Source organism: Chiloscyllium plagiosum, unplaced genomic scaffold (genome assembly GCF_037043375.1).
Source record: "Chiloscyllium plagiosum isolate Xiang-an unplaced genomic scaffold, Cpla_swu_hap1 HiC_scaffold_15, whole genome shotgun sequence".
Lineage (NCBI taxonomy): Eukaryota > Metazoa > Chordata > Chondrichthyes > Orectolobiformes > Hemiscylliidae > Chiloscyllium > Chiloscyllium plagiosum.
The window spans coordinates 24,769,387-24,796,886 of NW_028270153.1; the positions used below are offsets into that span (position 1 = coordinate 24,769,387).

General features: G+C 39.6%; 1 long non-coding RNA gene across 1 annotated transcript in view; it reads right to left on the minus strand.

Moving 5' to 3' along the window:
• The window catches only part of LOC148147632 (uncharacterized), a 38,895-nt gene extending 16,391 nt beyond the window's left edge, over positions 1-22,504 (minus strand). Inside the window, exons 1-2 of the long non-coding RNA XR_015759476.1 lie at positions 22,392-22,504; positions 9,104-9,218 (exon numbers count right to left, since the gene is read on the minus strand). This is a non-coding gene — a long non-coding RNA (uncharacterized LOC148147632). The remainder of the gene's footprint in view (positions 1-9,103; positions 9,219-22,391) is intronic.
• Positions 22,505-27,500: the final 4,996 nt, after the last annotated feature.

The window sequence follows — 27,500 nt, forward strand, 5'->3', positions numbered from 1 at the left end:
AGGGAAAGTCACCACTTCTGCTCTGCCTGATTTCACATCCTCTTCCCATTCCTCATCCAGACCAAGGAGGACTCTAGAAAGTTGTCAATGAGCATGTTTCAGTGAATGATCACCGCATGAATTAACCATAGAAAGGACATATGATCTATCAAGCTAGATTTCAATGTGGGATCTGACATATTCAGTAGTATGGTTGGCTGGGATCATAACACTCTAAAAGGTGCTTGAAATTGGCATAAATGTGATGTTGATTCCCAAATAACTAGAAAATGTTCTCAAATTCCTTTTGTTGAATTTCTAGCCACCAAAATGCAATGTAACACATTAATTAGTGCAAGGGGGCATTTTAAGTAGTAAATGGCTGTTTAACAAGTTGCCAGTTGGATATTCAAAATTTCTTTACAAAAATGGAATTGGACTAGACTTGAGCTAAATTGGTGTACTGGCAGACAATGCTAATTTGCCCAAATCTGAAGCATCGAATTTATTTTGCAAACGTCAGTCCCTTTGACTTGAGTATTTTGTCTAACAGACAAGAGTTATGAGAAGGATAGAATTCAAAAAGTATTTGGCAAAGAATAAAGTCTGAGGCCCACTCTTAACCAGAGATATGAATGAAAAATGACCCCTAAATCCAATGAGATTATTATAATTAATACATCCTGCGCCATTGCCAATTCTTCAGTACTGCAGTCTCAGTCCTTTGTGTATACAACACCATGATTAACAGTACAGACATTCAACATTATAACATTCACAGTACAGGTGGGTACAAGACATCCTCAATTCATTAGATCCACATTCACACTTTTTTAAAATTGACGACACTCCATTCCTCAGTGTTGATAAATACTTTAACACCGCAGCTCTCTGTAATGCATAAACCCTCTGAATAAAAGTGTACAATTCAACCAGATTAGTAGTACTTATATGTTGTACATACATACTAAAATCAAAATCTCTAAATGAGCAACTCAAATTGATGAAGCATTTCTTTCAAATGTTTTAGGAGGAGGAAAACTCTGTATTAATCTGTTGTCTTAGCCTTTCTGATCTTTAGCTGAAAATGTGTTGCTGGAAAAGCACAGCAGGTCAGGCAGCATCCATTCCTGAAGAAGGGCTTATGCCCGAAACGTCGATTCTCCTGTTCTGATCTCCAGCATCTGCAGCCCTCACTTTCTCTTTCTGATCTTTAGGCATTGCAAAATCTTATCCTCAGTTTTGGAAAATGGGTAGGCAAAAGACCCTAATTATGCATGGAGCTAAAAAAAAACAGACTCCTGATGATGGGATAAAATTAACATATTAAGTTCTTCAAGTTTGAAGGTAGGTCAAACTAAGGTCTTTTACCTGCGTCTATATATGCATGCTCATTAAAAAAAAAATCTCCCCAGAGTTAAGTGTGCCTTTCCAATTATATTCTCTATCAGCAAGAAGGATAAGGTTTCAGTTGCACAACAGCTTGTCAGTGACATGTAGCAGGGGAGATAGGCAATATGTTGGAGGTATGTTTTAATGACAGTCCATGATTAGGATCAGCTGGTGACAGGCAAAAGGCAATATGTGAGGGTAACAAGGAAGATGGGAGGCCACAGTTTAATGGACACCGAGTAGAGTTTCCTGAGACAGGGAGAAAAGATGCAAGAGAAGGATGGAGGCTTCTGACCCAGGGTGGGAGGAAGACCATGGCAAGAGGGATTCAGAAAGCGATGAGACATGAGACAAGGAGAGAAGGGGAAAGTGCAGTGATGTGTGGACAAGAGAACAGGCCCAGCATAATTGATGTGGTGGTCCTGTTGTTGGTGGAGAAGAGGTTTCCAGGCAAGGATGGTTGGAGAGATATGGTCCTAAGGGATGGGGCCAGTGCTGTCAATGGCAGGGTGCAAAGTTTAAGATAAGGGTATAGACATAGAATAGACATTGAAGCCCTACAGTGTAGAAACAGACCCTTCGGCCCCACAAGTCCACACCAACACTCTGAAGTGTAACCCACCCAGACCCAATCCTACCACCTTATATTTACCTCTGACTAATGCACCTAATCTACACACCCTGAACCCTGTGGGCATTTTTAGCATGGCAAATCTACCTAACCTGCACATCTTTGGATTGTGGGAAAAAACCGGACCACCCAGAGAAAACCCTTACAAATACGGGGAGAATGTGCAAACTCCACACAGACAGTTGCCCAAGGCTGGAATCAAACCCAGATCCCTGGCTCTGTGAGGCAGCAGTGCTACCCACTGAGTCACTGCTTCACTCCAGTAGTGGGCATTGAAGGAAACAGTCACAGAGAGAGAGACTGTCAGAGGAGGAAGCTTCTGGTCAAGAATGGAGAGGGGTCATGGACTCAAACAGAACAAGTGGCATAGATAACAGGAGGGGTCAGAATCATAGTGGGAATGCAGACAGTAATAGGTGTAGACTCAGAGGGGAGATAAGCCACATGGAGTGTGATAGTTATAGGGTCAAGGATAACATGAGGAGGTTCTAGGGTAACAGAGGGAAGGGGAATAGTTATATTGAGTTGGTCAAGGGAGATGAAGAGATGTCAGTGGGTAACTGGGGAAAACTAGGTGGTGGAATGGGTTCAGAATGTGATATGCTGCATTTTTTAAATGCCTTCTTGAATTCCTTCCCTTTGGGAGGAGGACTTTTTTAAGTGGAGTTAATAGTGAGTTTAAGGGACACCTAAAAATCCTGACTTACATAGATAAGACTCATAATTAGATATTTCTCATTTCTATAGTTACCCTCTGAATACAGGGCTGTTGCTGCCTGACCCCACTGGTTTAATTAACTGACATCCCAGCAAGGGTAGGCGAAAGAGAAGAGGATGTGTGAAATGACAGGTCTTGCTGATGAAGAGATGGAAGTAGCAGCCTCATGATCTCTCAAGAGAGATAAAGGGAGAATACTGGACCATTCAAAGAATTTTGAAGTTGGAAGACCAATAGGTCCAGAATGATGTAGAAAGAGCAAAGGTCATGCCAGGAAGGTTATTCCCAAAGTCCTGAAACTCATGGGTAACTGTAAAGGGGTCAAGAATGATAGAGAAAGTGTAAGAGGACGGTGGATGGCAGGTTGAGTGTTATCGGGGCAGGGAGAAGATGCCTTGATGTCAGGTGGTGAAGATGTACCACAGTGCTAGGGAATAGCTTCAGTGTCCCTGATAGATAGTCATGGCTGCGAACAGGACAGATGAAACTTCCCAGAAGAAAAATGAGGAAAACTTGTGAATAACGCACACTGATCCTTCTTCTCTTGTATACTTTGGAATGGAGCTCCAGTATGTTCATTGTGTTCATTTCCAAGTATAACTGCATTTCCTTTACTGTTTCTTCTTTCTGGAATCTGACAGCAATGTAACAATCATGGGCTGAGTCTCAAAACCGATGGAGTGAGTTCAGCAATGAATGTCATAGAATACACAGTCATGACTGCATAACAAGGCTGCATAGAAACAGAAAGTAAGGATCAGAGTAGGTCAGTCAGCCCTTTGAGATTGCTCCGCCATTCATGGCTGATCATCCAACTCTGTACCTTGTTCCTGCTTTCCCTCCATACCCTTTCATCCCTTTAGCCCCAAGCAATATATCTAATTCCTTTTTGAAAACATTCAATGTTTTAGCTCAATGACTTTCTATAACAGAGAATTCAACAGGGATTTCACTCTCTGAGTAAATAAATTTCTCCCCATCTCAGCCATAAACGACCTATGCCATATTCTTAAACTTACACTCCTGGTTCTGGATGCCCTGGTTATTGAGAACACCCATTTGTTTTTTTTTTATCCTTTCTATTCCTGTTCGAATGTTATATGCTTCTATGAAATACCCTCTAATTCTTCTCAACCTTACTGAATATAGTCCTATCCAATCCAGTCTCTCTTCACATGTCATGCCATCTCAGAAATCAATCTAGTTAACCTTTGCTGTACTCCTTCCATAGCCAGAACATCTTTCCTCAGATAAAGAGACCAAAACTGCACATAATACCATAGATGTGGTCTCGCCAAGGCCCCATAAGATTGCATCAACAAGAAGGGATCTCAGTAGTGATACACAAAGATGATATTGATCGTGGGTGGATGTAGGTCAGAGTGCACTTGGTGCTCAGTATGGGGCATTAGAAAAAGGTATTTGAGGCAGGAAGTGGAACCTCAAAGAATGTGCTGACCAGGTTGTTTTCTGTAATTTACTCACAGGTCAACTCAGGCAAACATGATGCTGGGTCAAGTCAACCCAGTGCCTCTGTTAGTTGTTGGCAGCAATGGAGGAACTATTAAAAAAAAATCCTGGGGCCAGGCCTAAGCAGTGATATGGAGTGGAAACAGATGGTCAGGAAGTACAGAATGAGCATTGACACATCATTGAATATGCAGGAGATGCAGCCATCAGCAAATGTTGGTAAGGCAATGTCGTAGGTAGTTAAGGATGGCAAAAGCCAATGACACTCACATTTGCCAGCTCCTCCAGGCAGACCTGAAACCCTGAGGATTATAATGAGATGAAAACACACGATTACAAAGGCTAATCCACCCTGAACCATGCAGAAATGATGACACGCAACACGCTCAGTGCCATTCTTTAACTTCAGGATGGAAATTTCCAGCTATTGGATCAGAGGTCCAAAAGTGATCAAAGAGGGTTGGTTTTAAGCAGTGTCTTAAAGGAGGAAAGTGAGGTAGACAGGTGGAGATGATAGTGAGGAAATTCCTGAGCTTAGAGTCTAGGGAACTAAAGGCCTGGCAATCACTTCTGGATCAAACTAATCAGGAATGCTTTCCAACCAGACTTAAATGAGCTCAAATATTTCATTTGTCTCTGTGGCAAGAGATTACAAACAGATAGCAAGAGGCAAGGTTGTGTGGAAATTTGAAATCAAGGATAAGATAGGTATCAAGACATTGTTTGAATAGGAGTCAATGTAGGTCAGTGAGTAGAGTCGTAATTAATATATTCGATTTAATGTGAGTCAGAATGAAGTGCTACAGCCATGTGAGGAGGGGGTTTGGCTTCCTTGCTTTTCTACCATGCAGCTATTACACTTCAGTTAAAACCTAGTTAACTATATCAAAATTCAGAAGCCAATTCCAAGGTTTACTTGAATGAAATAAAGAGGAATTTTATTGTCTACTGGCCAGCCATAAATAAAATGTGACATCAAACACATACACACTAACGCAGGTAAGAACTTTAAAAAAGGGGAGGGGTCTAATATGAAAATGAAGATAAAAGCAATTCAGTCCAAAGTTCTTCGAGTACTTGAATTGTAAAGGTGAAACCTAATTCCATCACTTCATAGCCACTGCCTTGTTTCTTCAGTTTTCAGTGAATGGTTCTTTTCTCAATTTGTTTTTTGGCTTTGCACGGGGAAGAGTGGGGTGCAGGGATGAGTGGGGAGAGGGGACTCAAATACATGATTGAGATCCAGCTTTTATCCCAGATATATTTTCTTTCTCTTTTTTCTTTGCTACTCAAAGCCACTGTTTATTCCCCAGTCTGTTCCATTGTCCTTTCAAATTGCCCTTTGATGCACAATATGTAGAACCTATTATAAGAGTGTGAATTAAACAGTGTGAATTTTCTGCATGCTTATTCAATTGGCTGGTTTCAGTCTTTAGATAACATGGTACAGGTCATTCTGCTATAACACGTATTTCATTATTGCGAATTCTCTATAACGCGATTGATGATTTGAGACACTGTTTCTATACCATGAACTTTTAAAGCATGTATTGGTTATAATGCAATTCCAGCTCCATTAGTTTAAATGGTGCTTCTATTACACAATTTGCTTATACACGGGATTACACGAGAATGAAATTACCATGTTATAGCAGAACCGACTGTACCTCAATGCAGCTAGATTTTGTTTATTTGATATGGCTTTCATGAACTTGTGACAATGTGTGGTCAGATGATGGCAGCAGCTACCTTAGATCAGTATTCGTCCTTTCTTCACAAAAACATTTTGAATCCATGAAGGCCTCAGGAATTAAAATCAGCTGATGAAAGCTGAATATCAATAGCCCATGTTTCCAGTTTTCATAACTAAGCATATTTGGATTGGATGATCTCAAGTTTACAAAGGTAAGAAAGTGAGAGACCAATCTGCAGTACAACACAATAGATAAGTCAGGAAATACTGAAAGCATGAATGACAGTTTCAGCAGCAAATGACCTGAGCTCGGGAGGAGCTGGCCAATATTAGAGATAGGTGGTTTCAGTAATGGCAAAAATATGTCATCAGAAGCTCATCTTGAGGTCAAATATGACTAAGGATGTGAAACATCTGATTTAGTTTCCAACAGTTGTGAGAAAGAGGGATTGAGTTGGAGGAGATTAGTGTGGTTAACCATGGCACAGGCTGCTGACAGGTAATGAAGATTGAGGAGGGATAGTCTACACTTGTCACAGTTGCAGAAGGAAACCATTTTCTGTTTGTGATAATAGCTGTTTCAGTAATGCAGCAGTGCCAGTGGCTAATTGGAGGGATTCAAAAATCAAAGTTCAGGACAGAGGAGGATGGCTTTTAGAAATGTCAACAAGAACTTTAAAGAGGAAGTTGGAGGTGGGCAGAATTTGCAAGGTTGATGAGGAGAAGGATTTTATTTGTTTGAAAGATTTCTATGTGAGCACTTCTATGCAAACCAACAAATGTAATCTTAAGCACCTCACAGGCTTGTGATCAAGTGTGACGAGAAGACGTTCACAATGATGATTAGTTCAGACTGGGGGAAATAGTCAGCTTTGTGGGCAGGGTGTAGGTCCAACATGGTAAGATTTAAGAAGGACCTGAGGGGCAACTTCTTCATGCAGACAGTGGTGCGTACATGGAATGGGCTACCAAAGAAAGGTACAGGTACAATAGCAGCATTTTAAAAAACATTTGGATAGGCACATGGATGAGAAGGGTTTAGAGGGATATAGATCAATGCAGGCAATTGGAAATAGCTGAGTGGGTACTATGGTCAGCATGGACCAGTTTGGGCTGAATGGACTGTTTCAATGCTGTATTACTCCATAACTCTATAATATGATTGTCCTTAAATATCGCAAAATATCGTGGAAACTCAATTTGTATTGAAGCAACCTGTCCAACTGAGTGGAAACTTTTAGATTGGAAATTGGCTTTATGGCTTAATTGCACACAATTCTGGGAATTTCACTGCAAAAACCTCAATGATCCTATGGGGAAAGTATAATTAGCCCAAATATCTTTTTTATGTACCCTCATAGATCTTTGATAAAAGGATCAATTTTTTTTCATGTACCGTAATCATTTTCAAATTTAATATAAGCTATATTCAGGATGAACAAATTAGTGCATTGCACAGGGGAGCTTCGTTGACCAAAAAACACATTGAAAAGGAGTTCTTTGTCTCATTGAAAACTATTCCAAAGGAATTTCTATCCATTAGAAAGTAAATTCCATAATATGAGTTTACAGAATTTTGTAAGCGTGCCAGAAATAAATTTGATAACTAAAAGTTGATAGCTACAGCAAGTTTACATAAACTGAATGTTTCACTTGGCTTAACTGCAAGGTCACATTTAGGACAACATTTATTACAATGGTGGTGGAATCAGGACAATTACATGGTGAAAACCAGATCAGCTGAATATCATGCTGACTGATCAGAAAAAGCTTCATTCTGAAATGAATGTGATTTCACCACTCAAATGCTTTGATTCGATTAGATTCCCTACAGGGTGGAAACAGGCCCTTCGGCCCAACAAGTTCACACTGACCTTCCGAAGAGCAACCCACCCAAACCCATTTCCCTCTGACTAATGCACCAATCCTACGGGCAATTTAGCATGGCCAATTCACCTAACCTGCACATCTTTGGACTGTGGGAGGAAACCGGAGTACATGGAGGAAATCTACGCAGACACAGGGAGAATGTGCAAACTCCAAACAGACAGTTACCCAATGCTGGAATCGAACCTGGGACCTTGGTGCTGTGAAGCAGCAGTGCTAACCACTGAGCCACCGTGCTGCCCTCTTTGAGTAACAAATCAACCATTTTTTAGATGGTATGTTTCTTCCTAAAATCCATTCATTGTTTCCAATTCAGGTGAAGTACGCAAGTTACAAACCATCAGTAATTGATTTATCGATGTCATTGATAATGTTTGGTGGTCTGTAAGAGGAAAACAAAGACTACATGTGGGCAATGCTTACTGTATATTCCTAGTGAATGTACAGCAAACTTTGTTTTAATCAGCACCTTATCAACGGGCACTCTTGATAATCCAACAAAATTATATCTCAAATATCATGATCTACCACAATATATTTATGCTGTAAATAAAATATAACAACAGTGATGAGTATACCCATGCATTACATTTCTATTAATTACTGCATGCTTTCACCATTGATTTTAGAAGGAATATTGATGTTTTTACACTGATAGTTTGAGGGATGTTGATATCTCGAAGCTTCACTTAATCAGAGTTTACTGTGAGTATGTGTTTCTTCTGATTATCTGCAATATTTGATCAGGTGGCAAATTCCTAGTCCCATAGATGCTGGTTAATAAAAAATTGCCTTACAAATCAATTCTAGTTGAAAGAAATGTTCTAGCTCAGCTACATATAGTTAAGGTTCTTTTTGAACAATTGTAGGTTTGTTATAAGAATTCTCTGATAAGTTCATGGCAAATCTCAGGATATTGACTAATTCTGGAATTTCCTACCATCTGGTGTTTGCGTGAAGCCAGAAACTCTAATGACTCCCGTCTGCCACAGTCTAATGATCATGCACCGTTATCCAGGATTCATCAACACCATGTAAACAGGAGCAGCTTGTTTATGTTGACAAATCTCAACAACTAATCTATTGGCCAGTTTCTGAATTTGTTGACAAAATCCAGAACAAATAACAATAAAGCCACTTTCTGTTTTTACTATTCAAGGGACCACTGATTGAAACAAGATGCCTCTTCAACAACAAATTTGTCACTGCATAATAGGTTAAATTTTGACTACCAGTTGTCCACCCAGTCTTGACGGTCAGAGACCCATTTCTGTTTTGAGCACCGGGTCTCATTAACACAAGGCGAGCATATAGCAGATATTCAGGTACTTACTTTCATTGCTGTAGCAGAATGATAATCCTCTTCACTACTGTAATGCTGTCAGAATTATTCCACCTAATAGTAATAGCCTCCATCAGAATGCCGATCTCAATATTTTGTCTGACAGCTGTAGATACAGTACAAAGAATATGTGAAGGAGAGTCACAGCCTCAAAAATATTGTCTTGACTGCCAATATTTTTCATTTCCATCATAAATAAGAGATTTTATTGACACAAATGACCCTATTAAATTTGGAAGAGGACTTCAGTCATGGCTTTCTTAATAATAATATAAAACAACATGTTTGAGTAATAATTGAAACTACATGGTACAAACCTTACTGGAACAGAAAAGACTATAGTGCAGTAATGCATTAAAATGAACTGCAAGTGTTAAGCAGGTCTGAACAGAGAAAGCAAAAGCCACATTATAGTGAAGACATTAAGGAGGTAGTATAGTTATGATGTCACTAGACTGGTAATCCAGAGATCCAGATGAAGCAATGGAGAGATGGGTTCAACTCTCACAATGCAATCTGGTAGTATTTAAATTTCATTAATACATCTGGAATGTAATTCCAGTCTCAGTAATGATGCCATGAAATGACCAACAATTATATCCTTTAGAGAAGGAAATCTAGCCTGTATGTGACTTGGGAACTATAGTAATGGAGTTGACTCTCAGTAACCCTTTGAAATGGTTTTGCAGGCCACTCGTCATGAAGGAAATTAGGGGTACACAGCAAAGTCATGTATGTGAGAAAATAAAGAAGGGATTGAGGTGACAGTGATTATTCAGATAACGAAAATTATTAATGTGCATTGAGTACAGTTAATGTAATGCAGTTGTACATGAAATTAAGTAAGATAAAATGTAACTTCTGATTTATATGTCAATCACACGAGCTTAGACCACCCTTTGATCATGGTACAATTTAAAGTATGCATTATCACTGCAAGATTGCATAAATGTGAATGTAATATTTCAAGTTGTCCACTTGCATGGGCTTCAAAATGGTTAGAACATGCAGGAATTGAAATTCAAATTCCAGGATAGATGAGCAAATGTCACATTGTTTGGAATGAATTGTTCCAACGTTTAAATCTCACATCATTCAACGCAACTGAAACAAAAGCAAAGTATCTGTATCCTTTTTGAATAAAAATCTCTCCGGGGTTCCACTCAAAGATTGCGGATAAGCTTAGATTTCACATTTACCTTTTGTGGCATCCCAAGATAATATTCTGATCGTAGACAAAAGAAGAAATATATATTATTCATCATAATATTAAACGGGCATTGTCCTTTTTGATACTCAAGATTCGCTGCATTTCTAATAAATAGTGCGTTCTCATTTTTCTTGATGGTCAGAGATATGATAATGTTTCTCACGTAAAAGAATGATGAGACAGATATTTACTTGCAATAATATTCTTTAGAGGAAAGTGTGTTTCTTCAATTCAAGTGGAAGAAAACCTAGAATGAGGAAAATCAATCCATGTAACCTGCAATGAGGCTAACAGGTACCATCAACAAATATATATATTTTATTCCTCATATTTAATCTATTTTTAATTAATTCCTGGGATGTGGACATCACTAGCTAAGCCAGCATTTATTGCCTGTCCCTAATTGCTAAAGATCAATCACATTGCTGTGGGTCTGGAGTCACATGTAGACCAGACCAAGAAGGATGGCAGATTTCCTTTCCTAAAGACCATAAGACCATAAGATATAGGAGTGGAAGTAAGGCCGTTTGGCCCATCAAATCCACTCCGCCATTTAATTATGGCTGATAGTCATTCAACTGCACTTACCCGCATTCTCCCTGTAGCCCTTAATTCCTTACGAGATCAAGAATCTATCAATCTCTGCCTTGAAGACCTTTAACCTCCCGGCCTCCACTGCACTCCGTGATAATAGATTTCACAGGCCCACCACTCTCTGGCTGAAGAAATGTGTCCTCATTCCCGTTATAAATTTACCCACTCTACTTCTATGGTAGTGCCCACAGGTCCTAGTCTCCGTGTCTAATGGAAACAAATTCCCAGCATCCACCCTTTCTAAGCCATGTATTACCTTGTAAGTTTCTATTAGATCTCCCCTCAACCTTCTAAACTCTAATGAATACAATTCCAGGATCCTCAGCTGTTCATCTTATGTTAGGCCTACCATTCCACCCATGTGAATCTCCGCTGGACACACTCCAGTGCCAGTATGTCCTTCCTGAGATGTGGGGCCCAAAACTGGACACAGTATTCTAAATGGGGCATAACTAGAGCTTTATAAAGTCTCAGAAGCACATCGCTGCTTTTATATTCCAACCCACTAAAGTGCATTAGTGAATCAGAAGGGTTTTTTCCCACAGCCAACAATGGTTTTATGGTCTTAATTTGACTCACTGGATTCTCAATTTCAGATTTTCTTTTCCTTTAAATTGAATTGAAATTCCACCATCTGACATGGCAGGATTTGAACTTAGGTCACCAGAACATCCCTTCAGTCTTTGGATTAACAGAATTGAAAAGTGTGACATTGGAAATGCACAGCCGGTCAGGCAGCATCCAAGGAACAGGAAAGTTTGTGTTTTGGGCATAAGCCCTTCATCAGGAATGTGGAGGGAGAAGGGGACTGAGAGATAAACAGGAGGGTTGGAGGTGGGGTTGGGGGAAGGCAGCTAGGAAAGATGACCTGGGGAGGTCTGTGTTTTGTCTATCTCTTGGATATTATGAGATCCAGACTGTGCTTCCACAACTAATGGCTATCACAAAGAGATAGCTCATAGATCTCTGGATAATTATTACAGCTTTTATTGGAGGCACACTTCCCAATTTGTAAGGGGGAAAACCTTCCCATTAAAAGTCACTTTTAGTTAAGGAGGGGCTTTGGTGTTCCTAAATTTCTTGCTAGCTCCTGAAGTGAAGCAAGCGGTGCAGAGCAGTACTGAAAGGACGCATTTGCCTTTTTCACTTCAGCTATAATACCCCACCATACAAACCAAAGGTTTCCAAGACTCAACTTCCCAGTTTGTGTTGAATCAGCAGAACCATGGAAACCACTAGAGAGAACAATTGTGGGGATTTTATTGAGCTTCTGCCTGATAAAAAATCGAGAAAATCTCACATGCTATCAGGGTTCCCATTCTCCATTGCTACCCAGTGATCAGATTTTTCTGGCAGAGTTAATAGGTCTTCTTTGTAAATGTTTCTTTGATTATTTTACGTTAGCTGTTTTTAGATGAATCAACATCAAATTATTTAATTAGTGTGTACAGCAATGTACTATAGACATTATGTTGTTTCCAAGTATGAAACATTTATCTTATATCACTAAATCTTGTAAAAAAAACTAAAAACAAGGCCTGCTCAGTGCCATCAGCCTTTGATTTGGCACCAATAAACCTACAGATAGTATCTTGAGATTTGTGGGTTACAAAGTATTACTGCCGTGACTTCATACAGCCACCAAAACTATATATATTTTAATTCCTGTTGATGGTACTCAGCTCAAAAAGGCAGGCTCATACATAAAAAAAGTTGGAAAATGTACTGGAATGTATTTATTCTGGGAATACTTCTTATAGAAAATGACCTCTTAAACACCTCATACACTCTGCTTTTTTTCCTCAACTTATTTTTAATGAATGCTGCGGAATGAAAGGGACTCTTGAAAAGAATATTTTCAAAGAGCAGAGAGCTCATTCAACAAAAGTCAAAAAATTAGATCAAAAGCTGTGAATGATGAGGATTGTTTACAGTATCACTTTTATTTTCCCTGGTGTGAAAGATTAATTCCAGGAACAGTGACAATTCTAACCAGATCGACAAAGTGAATGTAAATTGCTTCCTAAGATTCAGATTTTTCTGCAGAGTTAATAGGTCTTCTTTGTAAATGTTTCTTTGATTATTTTGTATTAGCTGTTTTTAGATGAATCAACATCAAATTATTTAATTAATGTGTATAGCAATGTACTATAGACATTATGTTGTTTCTTAAATATGAACATCAGGAAATCTGGACAAAAAAGTGTCATGCATCGTTGTTTCAGCTGGATGGTTGGAGAAGCAGATGCAGGCAATGGAAAGCACTGTTATTAAGCCCATGCAGTGCTCTGTGATTTAAAAACCTCGTGTCAGGTTTTGTTTGAGGTGAAGGACCCCACTTAATGGCCATAAGCTGACAGGTCTGTGTTTTGTCTATCTCTTGGATATTATGAGCTCCAGACTGTGCTTCCAGCACTAATGGCTATCACATAGAGATAGCTCATAGATCTCTGGACAATTATTACTGCTTTTATTGGAGGCCTGCTTCCCACAGTAGAACTCAGTGAGTAACAGAAAGCCTGTTGTAATTTTCTGTGGTCTGATGTGTTTGAGAATCTTTCTCCAGTTGTATTTCTACACATATATGATATTACAGTGGGATAGGTTTAATGCAGCCCATTAGGACAAGAAACATGGTGAGCAGGTCTGCTGAGTCACAGAAGAGGCTGCATATCTGTACCCTGGCAGTGTAAAACTCTTCTTTTCTTACACTGGAGACAGGGACAAATCTATGGGTGCAACTCATCCATTCATGGCAGTCAATAATTAGACACATTGTTGAGCCAATTGATATCCATTATCCCTGAACCCACCAGAAATTAATGTTGGCTGAAGGATTAAGAGGGACTCACTGAAATCCTTGTGAAGGATTAAGAGCAAATGGGGCAGCAGCTGATGGGGAAACCAATAAGACACCATGCAGAACAAATCTGCCTGCTCAATTGGCATGACTGCAACAAACATTCAGTCCGTCCACCAACGATGTTCACTAGTAACAGTAAACATCTTCTACAAGATGCACTGCAGAAATTCACCAAGGTTCCTTAGACAGCACCTTACTAACCTATGACTACTACCGTATCAACAAGCAGGTACATGGATACTAACCACCTGCAAGTTTCCCTCCAACCCATTCACCATCGTGGCTAGGCTCCTTCAGTGTCACTGGGTCAAAATCAGGGAACTCACTTTCCAATGGCATTGGGGGTCTCAAACAATAAATATACAAAGTTAAAAATCACACAACACCAGATTATAGTCCAACAGGATTATTTGGAAGCACTAGGTTTCGGAGTGCTGCACTTGCATCAGGTAGCTGTGGAGAAGTACCACAAGACAGAATCTGAGCTGAGATGTCACCTTTTCTTAAGTTATCTCAAGAATGTGACTTAAAAGAAGTCCTGGGATTTACATATTAATGAACCAAAACCTGCAACCCATTCTAAAAGATGAAAGACTTAATAGCAATCTAGGTTTGTTCAATATATCATTTCAGTTGCATGACACTATAATCCTTTGCTATAAATTCAGTGTTTTATGGTCCTGCTCTGCAGCTACCTGATGAAGGAGCAGCACTCCAAAAGCTAGTGCTTCCAAATAAACCTGTTGGACTATATAACCTGGTGTTGTGTGATTTAAGTTTGTCCACCCCTGTCCAACGACGGCTCCTCCATATAATAAATATACAGTAACACTACAGGAGGTCCTGTCAGACATTTGACTGTGTCACATGCTTTCTTAGAACTAAAGCACTTCAGTCACTATTCCAAAAATACTTTCTGACATGCTTAAAAAGAAATACCTCCACAAAAGTAACCCACATCAATTTGTCTGTGATTAGTGGTTTTATTCGCTGAAAATGTGTTGCTGGAAAAGCACAGCAGGTCAGGCAGTATCCAAGGAGCAGGAGAATCGACATTTCGGGCATGAGCTCTTCTTCAGGAGGGCTGAAGAAGGGCTCATGCCCAAAATGTCAATTCTCCTGCTCCTTGCATGCTGCCTGACCTGCTGCATTTTTCCAGCAACACATTTTCAGTTCTGATCTCCAGCATCTGCAGTCCTCACCTTTTTCCTTAGTGGTTTTATTGTCAGGCATTGTATATTAAGAGCAATTCATTTAGCTTGATCCCTCCTGTGAGACCATTGAACTTTTTCCAGGAGTCCTTTTTTATAATTAATTCATGGATATGGGTATTTCTGGCTAGACCCGAAGTTATTGCCCACTCCTAGTTGGCCTTGAGTGGTGGAAAGCTAGCTTTTTAAAGTGCTGCAATCCATTTGGTGCAGGTAGACCCAAAATGCCATTAAGGAGGGAGTTCCAGGACTTCTACCCAACAACACTGAAGGAATGATGGTATAATTCTTCTACCCAACAACACTGAAGGAACGATAGTATAATTCTAAGTCAAGATGGTGAGTGAGTTGAAGGGGAATTTGCAGGGGTGGTGTTTCCGTGTATCTGTTACTCTTGTTCCTCTGTGAGTTTGAAAGGTACATTCTAAGAAGCCTTGATGAATTTCTTCACAGCATCTTGTAGATGCTAAGCACTGTTGCTACTAAGCAGAAGTAGGAAGGAATCAATTTTCATGGATGTGGTACCAAACATGCAGGCTGCTTTGTCTGCTTTGTCCTGGATCGTGTCAAGCTTCTCAAGTATTGTTGGAGCTCCAGTCATTAGGGTAAGTAGGAATCATTCCATCACACTCCTGACTTGTGCCTTGCGTTATTCACTCCGAGCCATTCCGAGCCTCTGACTTGCTTTTTTAGCCATTGTATTTATAGTGTTAAGTCAGTTCTGTTTCTGGCCAATGATAACTCCAAGGGTATTGATAGTGAAAGATTCTGTGATGGTAATATCATCACAGCTTATGCCCGAAACGTCGATTCTCCTGTTCCCTGGATGCTGCCTGACCTGCTGCGCTTTTCCAGCAACACATTTTCAGCTCTGATCTCCAGCATCTGCAGACCTCACTTTCTCCCCTAATATCATTAAATGTCAAGGGATGATTGTTAAATTTTCTCTTGTTGGAAATGATCATTGCCTGGCACAGAAGTTACTTGCTACTTGTCAGCCCAAACATGGATATCTTCCAAGCCTCATGCATTTGGACATGAGTTGCTTCTGGGCAGTTGCAAATGCCGCTGAAGATTGAACATTTTCTGGCTTATCAGACTTTCCATGGGGTTTTGCTCCCATTGCCTTTGCTTGTGCGGAGGGCCTCTAGTTCCACACAAAGAGATGTCTATTTTCTTTGCTTCTACTTCCTGCATTAAGGTTACAGATCTATACTGAGAAGATGGGGGTCCATTCTTCAGCCTTCTGCCCCATTGCTCTCATTTCATCTCCCTATTCAGATTCAGCTCCAGCTACAGCTGGAGTTTTCCTCCACAGTCTGTCTTTAAGAAGTACAGGTGTTATCCTCAAACAAATCAAAACCACCACTGTTGTGCATTCAGCCACTCAGCAGAGTGAACAGCAAAGGGATGCATCCCACCATCATAGAGATGAACAGGCAGCAAGAACACTGTCTGCATCACTTTCATCTGGCCCAGGATAATCACAAGCCCCAAGTTTGTACAAAGCTCTTGCCACTTTTTGATCCCTTGGCTTTTATATTCGCTATATTTTAGCAGAAAATGTAATAAGCATTAGCTTGGCTCACTGATAGAATGACTCCCCATGAGTGAAGGGGTTGAAGTCCCTCTGGAGATTTGATTAAAGTCACATAAAGCCTTAGTGAATTATGGTGCCACGGCTCAGAAGAGCTGCCTTTCAGCTGAGATAACAATCTGAGGCCCCACTTACAAGCTCTACTAGATGTAGCAGGTCCAATTACATTATTTGAACAGCAGAAGTATTTTTCCAGTGTCCGAATCAGCATGTATCCCTTAACCAATAATTTCTATCAGGCATAGGGAGTTAAAATGTGTCTTGGAAACATGCAGGTTTACCATAGAAATCTTGGATTGGAAAAGGGCAAGTTGTCTTTTATAAATTTAGTTTAACTTCTTTAAAGAATTTGGACTGTGTAGTTTACAAGAATATATGTTCATTAAAAGGTATTTGATGAAGTATCATGAGAAACATGCTGTGAAAGATAAAATACATCTCATTGAAGTGAATGTTGCCAGTGCATAGACAGAAAGCCAAGAGAAAGAAAGTGATGGCAATTGAAATTTTTCAGTCATCTGTGCAGTAATGTGTCTCAGAGACCTAGGCTTATTTTCCATTTTAAAAGATTTGGACATAGCCATGGAGGGATTATATCACAATTCAAGACTGGAGATGTACAGTAAAGTTCAGCAAGCCATTTGTAAATTGTGCGCTATTCCTATCCTTGGGCTTAATACTGGAACTCCCATCAGTTGTACTTGTCATGGAATTAACCTGGGACACAATTTTCTCATTCAGATTAAGTATGTGCTGGAGGAATCATCAATGGAAATGCCCTTTTCATAGTGTGGGGCAATTTCATTCATTGTTGCACTTCTGTCCAAAAAATATAAGTATGCTTTTGAAAGATGGAGCCAGACTTGATACATGAATCCAGTTGATCTACTGTACTGACAAGCACCAACAATTTTCTAAATCAGCACCAACTCACATCCATAAGGAAAATCTACACCATGAATCTAATCAATAGGTCTGAATTTGAAACAGGAATAATTAGATTGGATATAATATTTTCCCTATTTTGCCAATTAAATCAATTACTAAATCCCTGGAATTATTGAACAGCATGTTCTATGTGAAGAAAGAAAGATGAGGGAAAGAAATTAAAAGAGGAAATTGAAAGAACAGGAGAAAGAAAATAAAGGATCAAAGAACAGATGGAGTTTAATTCAGATAAATGCGAGGTGCTGCATTTTTGGAAAGCAAATCAGAGCAGGACTTATACACTTAATGGTAAGGTCCTAGGGAGTGCAGGTTCATAGCTCCTTGAAAGTGGAGTCGCAGGTAGATAGGATAGTGAAGAAGGCGTTTGGTATGCTTTCCTTTATAGGTCAGAATATTGAGTACAAGAGTAGGGAGGTCATGTTGCAGCTGTACAGGACATTGGTTAGGCCACTGTTGGAATATTGCGTGCAATTCTGGTCTCCTTCCTATCGGAAAGATGCTGTGAAACTTGAAAGGGTTCAGAAAAGATTTACAAGGATGTTGACAGAGCTGGAGGATTTGAGCTACTGGGAGAGGCTGAACAGGCTGCGGCTGTTTTCCCTGGAGCGTCGGAGGCTGAGGGGTGACCTTATAGAGGTTTACAAAATTATGAGGGGCATGGATAGGATAAATAGACAAAGTCTTTTCCCTGGGAACGGGGAGTCCAGAACTAGAGGGCATAGGTTTAGGGTGAGAGGGGAAAGATATAAAAGAGACCTAAGGGGCAACTTTTTCACGCAGATGGTGGTACATTTATGGAATGAGCTGCCAGAGGATGTGGTGGAGGCTGGTACAATTGCAACATTTAAGAGGCATTTAGATGGGTATATGATTAGGAAGGGTTTGGAGGGATATAGGTCGGGTGCTGGCAGGTGGGACTAGATTGGGTTGGGATATCGGCGTAGACAGGTTGGACTGAACATCTCTAAGACTCTATGAGAACAGAGAGGAGCAAGGAAGATGGAGGAGTGAAAGTATGAGAAATAGAAAATGGAGTGCACGAAAGAGAAAGAAATGTTGTTTTATAAATCTGTGGCTGTTCATTTCTGAATTTATTCAAGGTTAAAATCAGTGAGAAAAATGACTCGTAGACTTTTGTTGGAAGTTGATGCATTATTATCTATGATTATCAGTGGCCTTGGACTTCCCCAGACTCTACTTTTGATTTATTTTTCTTCAAAATACAACATGGAACTTAAAAAGGGAGTGAAGAAAAGCAATGTGTGAGCAAGGGTGTGGAAGGATAATGATTGAATTAAACTAAAATGCATTCAAAATATTTCACTTATACAAACATACAAATTAGAAACAGGAGAGGGCCATTTGGCCCCTCAAGACTCCAGTGCAATACAATAACATCATGGCTGATCTAATTACTCCACATTCCCAGCTACCCAATGACATTTCATCCTCTTGCTTCTGAAAATTCTATCCACCTCTGTCTTAAAATTATTCAAATAATCTGGTACCACTGCCTTTTTAGGAAAATAGTTCCAAAGTCTCACAACTCTCTGTGAGAAAACAATCTCCTCGCTGCTGTCTTAAATGAGTGATAGCTTATTTTTAATTAGTGACCCCTAGTTCTAGATTCTCCCACAAAGTTTATATCCTTTCTGCATCCACCGTGTCAACACCCATCAGGATCATATATGTTTCAAACAAGTCAACTTTTATTCTTCAAACCTCCACAGGACACAAGCCTAGCCTATCTAACCTTTCATCAGAAGGTAACTCACCATTCCAGATATTAAAACTTATATGAACTGCTTCAAATGCATTTCTATCATTCTTTAAATATGATTACTTACTTACAGTGTGGAGACAGGCCCTTCGGCCCAACAAGTCCACACCGACCCGCAATCCACCCAGACCCATTCCCCTGCATTTACCCCTTCACCTAACACTACGGGCAATTTAGCATGGCCAATTCACCTAACCTGCACATTTTTGGACAGTGGGAGGAAACTGGAGCACCCAGTGGAAACCCACGCAGACACAGGGAGAATATGCAAACTCCACACAATCAGTCGCCTGAGACGGGAATTGAACCCAGGTCTCTGGCGCTGTGAGGCAGCAGTGCTAACCACTGTGCCACTGTGCCACCCATAAGGAGACTAATACTGGGCACAGGACTCCAGATGTGGTCTCATTCATGTCCTGTGTCACTGAAGGATATCCTCCCAACTTTTTATGAACTTTCCTAATTACTTGCCACATCTGCATGCCATCATTTTGTGATTAATGCACGAGGGCATTAATCCTTCTGCATCTTGAAGCTCTTAAAATCACTCACCATTTAGATAGTCCTGTTCTATTCTTTCTACCAACATTGGCATTCCACATTTTTCCACATTATAATCCATTTGCCAGGTTTTTGACCACTCAGTCAATCTATCAATGTGTAGCTAATATTCCTTACGTTCTCCTCACAATGTATTTTTCTATGTCATCAGCGAATTTAGTGAACATACCTTCGCTCACTTCATCCAAATCATTGATATAAATTATAAATACTTGAGATGCCAACACTGATCCTGTTGTACACCATTCATTATATTTTATCAACTAGAAAATGACTGCTCTCTGTTTCCTGTTAACTATCCAATCTTCTATCCAAGCAGTATGTTAGTCCTTATACCCTGAGTTTTTGTCTTATTCAATAACATTTGATAGTGTATTTTATTGCATGCCTTCTGGACGTCCACGTACAATACATCTACTCATTCCCCTTTATCCACATCATGTCACTACCTCAAGTATCCAATAAATTAGTTAAACATGATTTTGTCTTCCTAGAACCAGGTTGAGTCTGCCTTTAATTTTTCTAAGTGCCATTGTTATAATATCTTTAATAATTTCTATAAACTTCCCTATGATAGCTGGAACATTATGCAATCAGCAACCTTGTACAGTACAGTAGCAAGACTTTCAAAACAACCTCCACATCCTTCCTGTAATGTGGCGACTGGAATTGAATGCAATATTCTAAGTGTGGCCTAAGTAAAGTCTCATAGAAGTCCAGCATTACATCCTGACACTTGCACTCGATTCCCTGACCAATAAAGGCAAGCATGCCATTTGGCTTCTTTACCACCCCATCTTCTTGCACTGCCACTTTCAGGGAGCTATGGACTTGAACCCCAAGATCCCTCTGTACATCAAAGCTGTTCAGGATCCTGCCATTAACTGAATAATTTTCCTTAACATTTGATCTCCCAAAGTGCAACACCTCACACTTACCCAGATTAATCTGTCATTTCTCCACCCAGATTTGCAACTGACCTATATGCCACAGTATCCTTTGACAACCTTCTACACTATCCACAACTCCACAAATCTTTGTATCATCTGCAAATTTATTATCCACCCATCTACATTTTCATCCAAGTCTTTTATATGTATCACAAATAGCAATAGAGCTCCAAATGCAGATCCCTGTGGAACACTACTAGTCACAAACCTCCAGACTGAAAAACACCCTCCCACCACTACACTCTATGGGCAAACCAATTCTGAATCCATGCAGCCAAGTCACCATGGATCCCATGCATCTTAATCTTCTGGATGAGTCTACCATGAGGGACCTCATCGAAAACCTTATTAAAGTCCATGTCGACAACATCCACTGCTCTATCCTTATCAATCACCTTTGTCACCTCCTTGAAAACTTCAATCAAGTCAGTAAGACATGACCTGTCCTGCACAACGCCATGCTGACTATCCCTAATTAGACCATACTTTTCCAAATGCATGTAAATCTTATCCCTAGGAATTCTCTCGATTAGCTTCCCAACCACCAATGTGAGACTTTACTGGATCATCCCTAATTCCCTTCTTGAACAGAGGAACAACATTAGCTAGTTGCCAGTCCTCCGGGACCTCTCCAGTGGCTAATGAGGATACAAAGATCTCGTCAAGGCTTCAGCAAGGCTTTCTTGCCTGTCTTGATAACCTGAGGTAGATCCCACGGGGAGGAGAAAGTGAGGACTGCAGATGCTGAAGATCAGAGTCAAGAGTATGGCACTGGAAAAGCACAGCAGATCAGGCTGGATCTGAGGAGCAGGAGAATCAACATTTCAGGCAGAAGCCCTTCATCAGAGCTTCATGATTCCTAATGAAGGGCTTATGCCTGATACATTGATTCTCCTGCTCCTCAGATACTGCCTGACCTGCTGTGCTTTTCCATCGGTCCCTGGGGACGTATCCACCTTAATGCTCTTCAAGAATCCCAACACACTTTCTTTCTTGATCTCAAAATTCCATAGCATATTAGCATGCTCCACACAAATCTCACTATCCTCCATATCCTTCTCAGGTGAAGTACTCATTTCAGATCTCACCCACATCCTCTGCCTCAAAGCACAAGTTCCCTCCTTTATCCTTTATCCTTTCTTCTAGAGTGCTGTCAAGAAGGATTACAGTAAATTTGGCAGTCGCAACTAATAGCTGCCACACACCTCAGAAACTGAAGTCAAAGCCTGCACAAAAGTATAGTCCTCCAGGAGTATTTGTTTTTCAGTCTAGGTCCCAACCTCTGAAGACATTGACAGCCTTTCATTAGCCTTAACTAACAAAATGACAGATCATTAAGCATACCTCACTAATCCATCGCCCTCCTTCTCTCTGATTATCAGTACCATTACTATCACTCTGTAATTTCCCATGATGAAGCTATTTGAGCTGGTGAGGATATACACGCTTCAGCTGATCTGCTCGAAGTAATTCTATTACAGAAATGTAAGACATGCATGGAACTGTGTAGTTACTTGTCCTTATCACTTCAATTAACCGTCAGAAGTTTATTTCCTGCTGCTTACCTCATTCCTTTACATTACCATAGCCTTCCTTCTCCTTTGTCCCTCTTATGTTGGTTAATTGAAAAGGAAGACAGAAGCAAATTTGGGTGAACATTAAGTGAGCGGAGGTTTACATCCACATGAAGCTTCATAGGGATACCAAGCCAGCTGTGTGGATGTTCAGCTACAATGCTGTCAATATGCCAACTCCCTCGTCATCCCAACAGAACATGCACAGTACCTCCCCACAAGTTGCTTTGCCTTCTGTTCATTTTTGCCTGAAGGAAAGAGAGAAGTTACAAGATAGTCTCCCTAACAAGCAGCCATAAAAGGATAGAATTAATGGGCAGTTTCTGAGTATGTGCCAAGTGGTATAAGGTAGCTAAAGTAAGAAACATGCCAGGTTTGTGCCTATTACATTTTGAAAGGTGTCATTGTGCAACTCAGTCAATTCTGTAGGGCACATTCAGAATTAATGCAGAATTCAAAGTTGAATGTGAAAATTTATCTTTGCAAATGAGAGGGTGAACAAAGTGTGTTACATTGTTGACTTGATGAATTTCTTTCTGTAATAGCCTGCCTGTCTGGAAGCTGGAGGTTTGGCCATCAGTGCACGTGCCATCTTTTGCCAAATGGTATAAGAAATATTTTTGGTTGGCTGCTGGACTGAGACTTGGACTTCAGTTATCCCCAGGGGTGTTGGAGGTCTGAGTCACTTCCTTTTATTCATTCACCCAGTGCCTCATTTGGTTCCTTAATGTTGGCAGTCCTGATCAAGCACAGGTTTGAAAGACATAATGAAGATATTAATAAAAAATCAATATTTATCCAAAAGTTTAGAGGACTTAACTTATCCTGTGGTATCAACAGTCTGATTTTACACTTTCAGATAGAAGATCTCTAAATTCAACTAATCCAGCTATTCAAAGTATCCCCTTAGTGCATTTCTAATGAACCAGAAACCTACTTGTTGACAAAAACTTGCTTAATCCTTTTTTGAAACTCATTAAGATTACATGTTCATCATTCGTGTCAGCAATCTGCTACCACCCCATGCTGCCTTTCTAAAAGTTACAGTTCAGTTTCCATGCCCTCAAACTAATTAAACCCATTTTGCAGGGATTCATGTCAAGAACTATTCTATTGGATACATAAATGAGCTGACCAGGAAACCTTTGTGTGATGCTCCAAATCACTGACAGACACAATTCTTTTTTCATTGGTCTAATAACAGTGCAACTCACCACTTGTAACTACAAGTTTATCTGTGAAAACAAGTATATTTTCTGTTAGACACATTACACCAACAAACTCATTTCAGATAATAGTTTCACATTGTTATTTAATTAATTCGGACAGAATAATAAAAATGCATTGTGTTAACCAAAGGGTATGCTTCCATGTTGTTCGACTCTATGACTGTAACTAGTGAAAAACACTGTGAATGCATCACTTTATCTTTAGTGTAAAATACACTTCCGGCTTTTAAGTTGGTTGACGTATTAAAATAAAATACTAGAGTCTATTTGTCACCAGTCAGTACAAAGATGAAAGATAGGTTCTCGATCAGATAACCGGAAGTATTTATTATACATCATGTTATGTGCAACCTAAAAATAATAACTTTCACAATCTTGCTTGGTGCAACTTTTGTGGCCCAGAAAAGTTTCACCACAACATAATTGTATCTAGTAACTGGTCAGTTTGGTAATCCTGCAGGCTTGAGGTGATATACTCTCTCCGACCCCATCCTGCTGCTGAGGAACATTAAGGGATAAAAAATTGTGAGAAAGGCTCCAGTCACCTCTTAAAAACATAGACAAAGGGCACAAGTTCAGCACGTTTTTGCACCTTAATTGCAACTCTCTTTATCCTGGTTGACAGAATAGAACACTGTGCAAGATGAAGACAGGGAGCTAATCTTCTAATTTTTGAGTATTTACAAAAGGCTTCTCTGTACAGTTAGCTCCAGAAATGAAAGGACCAACTATATAATTAAGTCACATATAAATCAGGAATGCCTGAAGTTTCTGAATATCATATGAGAATGTTGCAATTCTTAGCCTTGCAAGTACACTCATAGGACAGGAAAGTATATAAAAGGTTAAAATTTCATGCAAGTTCATTTCTTTTACATAAGTATTGGAAAGCTCATTTAACATAATAACATATCAAGTTAAAATAAAGCATATTTTCTAATGATCGCACAGTAATAATTATTCTTTGCAACCAGGCATCAAATCAACACTTGGTTGACTACCAAGAAACTGTGTAACCAAATAAGTGATAAAGAATGCAAAATATTTGTCCTAGAAGTAAGTTTACGTTTCCACTTGTACAATGCTGCCAAGGTTGAGATATTGCTTCCCAACAGTTGACATAGCACATGGTAACTTATGAGATTCTTGCATGTTTTAGGAATTCCTAAATGTTGAGGTTTCTTGACCAATTACAACTATATCTATTCAGTTCAGGAGAAGCATGTCTTCACTTGATACAAATTAAAATGCGCAGGCAAAACAAAAGTCTTGAAAACTCGGATGTGTTCCCTGGTCTTTTAACATGATACTTTTGGACAAATTGTTTTAAGAAGATATAAATTTGTGCAATGCATTTAATCTAGAAGAACATTGCAAACTGATCCACAGTAGTGTCAGTAAAAACAGATGGCAAACAGTAAAATGAAAAATTATGAAAATTTGGAGGGTGGATTCTAATGTTTTGTCAAAGAGTTGGTCTCATCAGATCCTAAAAAAGGAGAATTGGTGGGTAAAAAGATGATGGTTTAAAAAGGTAATTCCATAATGTAAGATCTAGATAACTAAAGGATGCACAAAGGACTAACATTAGGGCAACATAAGACTTGATTTTCATCCATGAATTGGGTGTGTGAAGTCAGGAGAAATCCCAACTCCAATAATCTGCCAAGATGTCAGATTTTTTGATCCAGGGTAGGTGCGCTTTTCTGGGAGTAAGGACGGAAGTAGTGATGAGGATGCTGATCTGTATTAGACTCAGTGGTAGGCCTGCCTCAGGGATCCAGCACAATGTCCAAACACTCTTTTAACTAAAATAATATGTTAAATAATCTCAGTCCTCACTCTTCAAGCCCCTCACATCCCCATGCCCATTCATACTAACTCATGCCTTTCTACACATCCCATAGTTCTTTACAGCACCTATGCCAATCCAGGCCCCTCACTTACCATCTTTCTACCCCTATTTTGCCAACTCACTGTGTCCAACATCGGCAGATCTTAAGCAACAGACAGAGATATGATAAATAAAGTTCTATAAAGTAAAATTCTGTGAAAAAGAGTTCTAAGACTTTACTATATTGAAAAATCTATGAATTCTTTAAAATGTTACTACATTTACATTCCATTAACTAAATAAAGTATTATAATAATAAATGCTTCATTCAAGTGAACAATCCCTAATAGCCACCATCTTTGGAATCTATCGACTCTATTACCACTTGTAGCTATGAAAACTATGAAATGGCAAGTACCACAAATGATCTTGGATGATTATGGAATCATGTATGTAGCAGTAATCCAGTTATGAAAATCCTTATGTCAATAGACAAAATGAAATAGCAAGTAATAAGTCTTTTTAGGTTGCAAATATGTTTGAAAAATTTAGTGGGGAGGACTTCTAGTTCTTTTTCCAACGTAACAGCAAACTTTGATGGTTATTTTTGACAGACCCTCTCAATACTTTTGATGGGTCTTTTTGACTAATCCTACTGAGAGGGCCTTCCTCAAAAGGCATCCCCCCAAGAGCATCTTTAACCCCACCAAAAATTTCTTAGGACCCCTATTCAAAAGAATATTTTAACTTTCCGAAGGGCTACCCTGGCTGTCCAAAAAACGGTTAGAAAGGTTAGACCTGCCGTTACCAAGTTCACTTTGCACACTTCACGTTTCCTGCATCGAGTTAGCAAAACCTAAACTGAGGGAAGGCAGCTGAAAACTTAAATGGCAAGCTGCCCCAATGAGTCACAAATCTGTAAACATGAAATGCTCTTATTCCTGCTTCTGCAAAAGAAAACAGGATTAGCATTACTAAATGGTGTGACTTATAATTTCCGGGCAGAGACTCAGTATGGTGCAAATTCAAGCCATTGGGAATAATGGTTTCAGCCATTGGATCTTCTGTCTTTGCTACCCGTAAAATTTCAACTATAATCCTGATTATTATTTGCAAATCATAGGACACAGTAATAATTAGAAAAACAATGCTTCAGGCATTAAAACTCTGATAAAGTTGAATAGTTGATAGAAAATTTTGAAGTGCAATTAGCCTGTGCCCATTGAATGAATTCCAAATAGCACACAAATGTCATGCTGTCTGTTCATGCCTTGCAATTGAGCACTAACCGTGCTATTAGCTGGCTATGTGTTCAGCATGGAATCATGGGTTAAAGCTAGCCTGCACTTCGTAAAACCATATATTCTCATCTCTTAAAAAACAGTTGCATTCAAGCTACAGCACCTCATTTAATTGACTGAGGAAAGCCTTAAGAATTGGAGGAAACTGAGTAATGCAACTGCAAGACAGAGAGGTGTTTCTTAGGTTCTCAGGTGCAATACTGGAGGTCATTATCCAGGATGGTGAAAAATAGAGACAAAAGTAGAAATTGCTAGAAAAGCTCAGCACATCTGGCAATATCCATGCAGAGAAATCAGAGTTAACGTTTCAGAACTGAGGAGAAATTCTGTTAAGAAGGCATATGGTGTGGTAGGTTTCATTGGTAGAGGGATTGAGTTCCAGAACTGCAATATCATGCTGCAACTATACAAAACGCTGGTGCGGTCACACTTGGAATATTGCGTACAGTTCTGGTTGCCCCACTACAAAAAGGATGCGCAAGCATTGGAAAAGGTGCAGAGGAGATTTACCAGGATGTTGCCTGGTCTGGAGGCAAGGTTTTATGAGGAAAGGCTGAGAGCCTTGGGCTTTTTCTCATTGGAAAGAAGAAGGCTAAGGGGGGATTTGATAGAGACATACAAGATGATCAGAGGATTAGATAGGGTAGACAGAGAAAGACTTTTTCCTAGGATGATGACATCAGCTTGTATGAGAGGGCATAACTACAAATTGAGAGGTGATAGATTTAAGACTGAT